The sequence below is a fragment of the Blennius ocellaris genome (assembly GCF_963422515.1).
Source record: "Blennius ocellaris genome assembly, chromosome: 10".
Classification (NCBI taxonomy): Eukaryota; Metazoa; Chordata; class Actinopteri; order Blenniiformes; family Blenniidae; genus Blennius; species Blennius ocellaris.
The window spans coordinates 19,246,759-19,251,156 of record NC_137659.1 but is presented as its reverse complement, the minus strand read 5'-3'; positions in this window follow the sequence as shown (position 1 = coordinate 19,251,156).

Sequence of the window (4,398 nt, the reverse complement as noted above, 5' to 3'; positions counted from 1 at the left end):
CCCGGTGGGAAAAGAAAAGTGTGTGTGTGTGTGTGTGTGTGAATGAATCCAAGTGTGAACGCGAGTTGGATGCAGCGGCGGATACTGGGGCGGTACTCGGATTGCTTCCCTCAGTGGTAACTCAAGAGACATGTGCCAGATGACATACAGTGCTGTGGCCTGTATCATCAATGTATCTTACACATTTGTTATTAACACGTCCAAGTAGAAATCTGAAGGCAGGGAGCAGTTTCTGTTTGTGGTGATTAAACACGACGACAAATACACACTTTTGTTCATTCACGTTTAGATGGAATGGAATTTATATTGATATGACAAGGCATTTTTAAGGTTTAAATTTGATTCCACCAAACAGCTATATCGTCCACATCGCGTGAGCTGGGACCTTTGAACCCAATAATCATGGGAATGTAACACAGGTTACAGTAAATAGATGCGCAAGCTGTCGCACGTCACAAGTGGCATTTAGTAGTGATCGTGTAAAGGACGACATCAGACACGAGGTCATACACGTAATGACATCACGCCTTTTAATTTTAATCACACAACCTGTCACATGCATATCGAAACATGAATGTGTCTCCATTTCTTCTCGGAGGGATGAACTGTTTTGAACTGGATTGCTCGAGGCTCTTTGTCCTGGACAGGGGAAACATTAAAGAGTGTGACTGCAGCGCCACCTGTTGACCATTCATGGCCGCAGGAGGTGAAATCAAATGAATGATCAGGGACGAGTTTATAGTTCGGTGCTGGATATTTCAGAGCTAAAAGCAGGAGGATATGAAGCTTCGATCACTTTCCCACCATCTGCCAACTATAGTCAGTAATATCCTCAAATATGATATGGACATCATAGATTAAAAACAGAAATAAATAAATACAGCAATAAACTTAAAGGCACTGGACTGTGGTTGTATGTAAAAGTAGAGTGGCGATCACAAAGAGCAGGTTCATGACCCGTCCTCCTACACTCACCAAGCCTCAAAGACTCCGGCGAACAATTAATCAGGATGGAAGCACAGCTTGAAGAAGTAAACACTTGTAATGTTCATGACCGACTGTTCTCTCTCTTCTATCCACTGTCTATTTTGGCAGCAACAAGGGGAGACAGAGTCATGTTCCACCTTCTTCTATCCATGTTTTGCAAGTAAAGTAAAAAAAAAAAAAAAAAAAAAAGAAGGTAAGTCAGCAAATCTCAGTTTAAAGCCATCAACACGAGTCCAAAGTTCTGGCTCTGGTTTTGTCTGACAGGCTGTACACGTGAGTGCATGTGCAAGTGAGAGTACAACTGCATTTGCAAATATTTGTTTGTGTGAGTCTCCATCTCGGTCCGTCTCCATCTTGCTTTTGTGTCTTTGCAGTTGCTACGTCGAAACCATCCCAGCTCCCTGTAAGGCATCATAATGGAGCCAGGAAGAGCATCTGGCACTTTGAGGCGGAGAAAACGATGGCCCCGCATCGACCTGCCACTCTTCCCCCATCTACCATAATACCGTTTTCACGTTTCATTCTCCCCCAGCACCACGAAAGACTGCGCAATCACAAAGGCCCAATTAGCCAAGAGCGGACCACGATTTCGCTCTGGGACCGACGGGCCAATGGCGTTTGGCGTCGCACGGCGAGGGCCTATGGGACCGTGGCACAGGTGGGAGGGGTGTGTGTGTGTGTGGGGGGGGATTTCTGTGGGGCGGAGGTGACACCCTGACATGGATGGAGAACGCTTCGTTGTTTCTGGTCATTTGTGTCACCGAAGTTTTGATTGATGACGGTCGGGATGTTTTTCCCACTCTCCCCTGAGATTCCCAGCTCTCTGGAGGAGGGTTTCCACAATGATCACCCCCAGCCGCGAGCCCCTACTTTAAGTTTGGCCTCACGCCACACTGACCCACATCGACACAGACTTTTTTGTTCCATTTGGGGCCCCAGATGGCCGCTGCCCACACATCTGTATTGTGAAGCTCTAAATATAGGCCCAGTCCGCACACGTGGAGCTGCGTTTGTACGCACACTGAGGATACACTCTTTAATTGTGGTACAGAGCGTGGAGATGACATGAAGAAAAAAAAAAAAAAAGAAAAAGAAAAAGAAAAGTACATATGAAGTAGCCGAATGTAAATTTGAGCGTGTGCGTGTGTGTGTGTGTGAGTGTAAAGAGAAAAGCCCGAGGGACGGTAGGTGTGTGGGCGGCTGGGAGAGATGAACAAAAGAAGCAGAGAAGAGAGATGAGGAGCTGCACATTGCCAGTGAGGATTTGATTGGGTGGGTGGGTGGCAGTGGTGGTGGTGGTGGTGATATGGGGTGGGGTGGGGGGGTGGAGGGGGGTGCTGGGTGTTGAAAAAGGATGTTCCCTCAAAGCCTCGCTAAGATATTCCTGGAGCGATATAGGCTTTCATTTGGCTTGTCGTCCTACACAGAGTGCTTACGCCGCACCGGGAGATAAAAAACAGTTAATATTCATATATAACTAATATTCGCCGGGTTATGTGACAGATAATAGTCCAATTTTCTAAATCGGTACGGTGTGAGAGTGTGTGGTTGGACTCGCCTGGTCGACAAAGCGTCATTAGCATGTCAGAGGCGTTTCGTTAGAACCCGGTTCTCCCCGTAACAGCTGCTTGTCTGGCAAATTACTCCATTCATGTGTGGGTGCGCATGCGCGCTTATGAACGCGCCTGTTCACGATAAACAAAGGAAGATGCTAACAGAAGGCTTCATCAAAAACCACCAAAACAACAAAAGTGTATGTGTGTGTGTGTGTGTGTATGTGTGTGTGTGCGTATGCCCCTTGCATCACACACTCACTTTGATGAGTGAAGAAATCTCCATCACCCTCTTGGTTTGGGGTGTGTGTGTGTGTGTGTGTGTGTGTGTGTGTGTGTGTGTGTGTGTGTGTGTGTGTGTGTGTGTGTGTGTGTGTGTGTGTGTGTGTGTGTGCGTGCGTGCGTACGTGCGCACGTGGAGTGTGCTTGTGTGGTGTGTTTGTATGTGATTGCATAAACATGGTGTCAGAGTGATGAGACGTTCCCTCCGTCCATCTGCTGTGCCGGCATTTACATTGTAACAGGACTACAAACGGCAAAGGGAGAGCGAAAGACGGAGATAAATGGTGCTGTGAAGAGATTCTACCGTGTCGGTTTTGCCACTGCGGTAATAAACGTGCTCTCGTGTCACTCTAAGGAGCTCTGTGGGTTTATTCTGACGTGACCTTTCAAACACAAATGGGGGTTTCTAAGAATTTGCTGGCGAACGCGGAGGAGTGCACTTGTTGTGTCTCTTCCTGTGGCTTCTGTGAAACGCATGACTTCATGTACGAGAGGCAGAGACGGAGCGAACGCTCATTGTTCTCTTCTTCCTTATCTATCATCTGGGCAGAGAGCCCGCGCTGTTTTCCCCCTCAGCCATGTGAGGCCCCCCCCCCCACTCTGATACTGCACGCCCTCGTCTCCACAGATAACAGGCCACCCTAAAAATACTCTTCTTTCTACCACTTTGCTCTATTCTCCTCACCTCCTCTGGCTCACTGCATCCTCCAGAGGCCTCCTGGCCAGGAGTTAGCTCTTGCCAGATGAGAATACCTCTGGGCGCTTCCTAATGTCACAGAGGTCTTCTAATTCTTCATCTTTTTTTGTCTTCCACCGCTCGCTGTATTGGAGGCCATCGGTGTTACAGTATTGGTTTGAACAACGAGAGTGCAACTCAGACTGTTACATCACAAGTTTTTCTTACCATTCTCTACGATAATTCCTCATCCCCCCACAGCTACTTCAGTCACCCACAGCCTGGACAACCAGGGCAGATGGCATGTAGGAGGAAACGGTGAGGACAGAATCTGCCAGGCTCACATAATGATACATCAAGTCATTTACCATAACTCCCCAGTACAATATTAAAGAGACCATTGTTTTCCATGCCTCTCGGGTTTGACAGTGTGGAACAATGCTAATTATGACAAAATTTGACTTTTTTTTAGGGGGGGGGGGGGGGGGGATCATGCAACCGCCAAGGATTTTGAGGCATTTCATTGTTATTATCATAATTTCTCTGCTGCTTCTCTCACTGACTTGAACTCCTATCTGTTCTGGAGTGTCTCTAATAATGCCCCTTGTTGGAGGTTGGAGGAAGTTTCTCACTAATTTAAAATGTTTTTTGTTTTTTGTTTGTTTTTTTCCACACTGCTTTGCCGCATTTTAACATTTGCCTGGCGTATTGTTCTTTTTGTGTGTTTGCTAACCATGTGTGTGTATGTGAGTGAGTCCTCGGCTCTCTTTTGGCCTCAGCCCACGCAGGTGACCAGAGGGGGCCTTGTGTGGGTGGACAACTCAATGGTGACCCCCTTTCTTTACCCCCCCCCCCCCCCCTTCCCTTTTCTCTCTTCCTGTCTTTCGTCCAGCAGTGTGA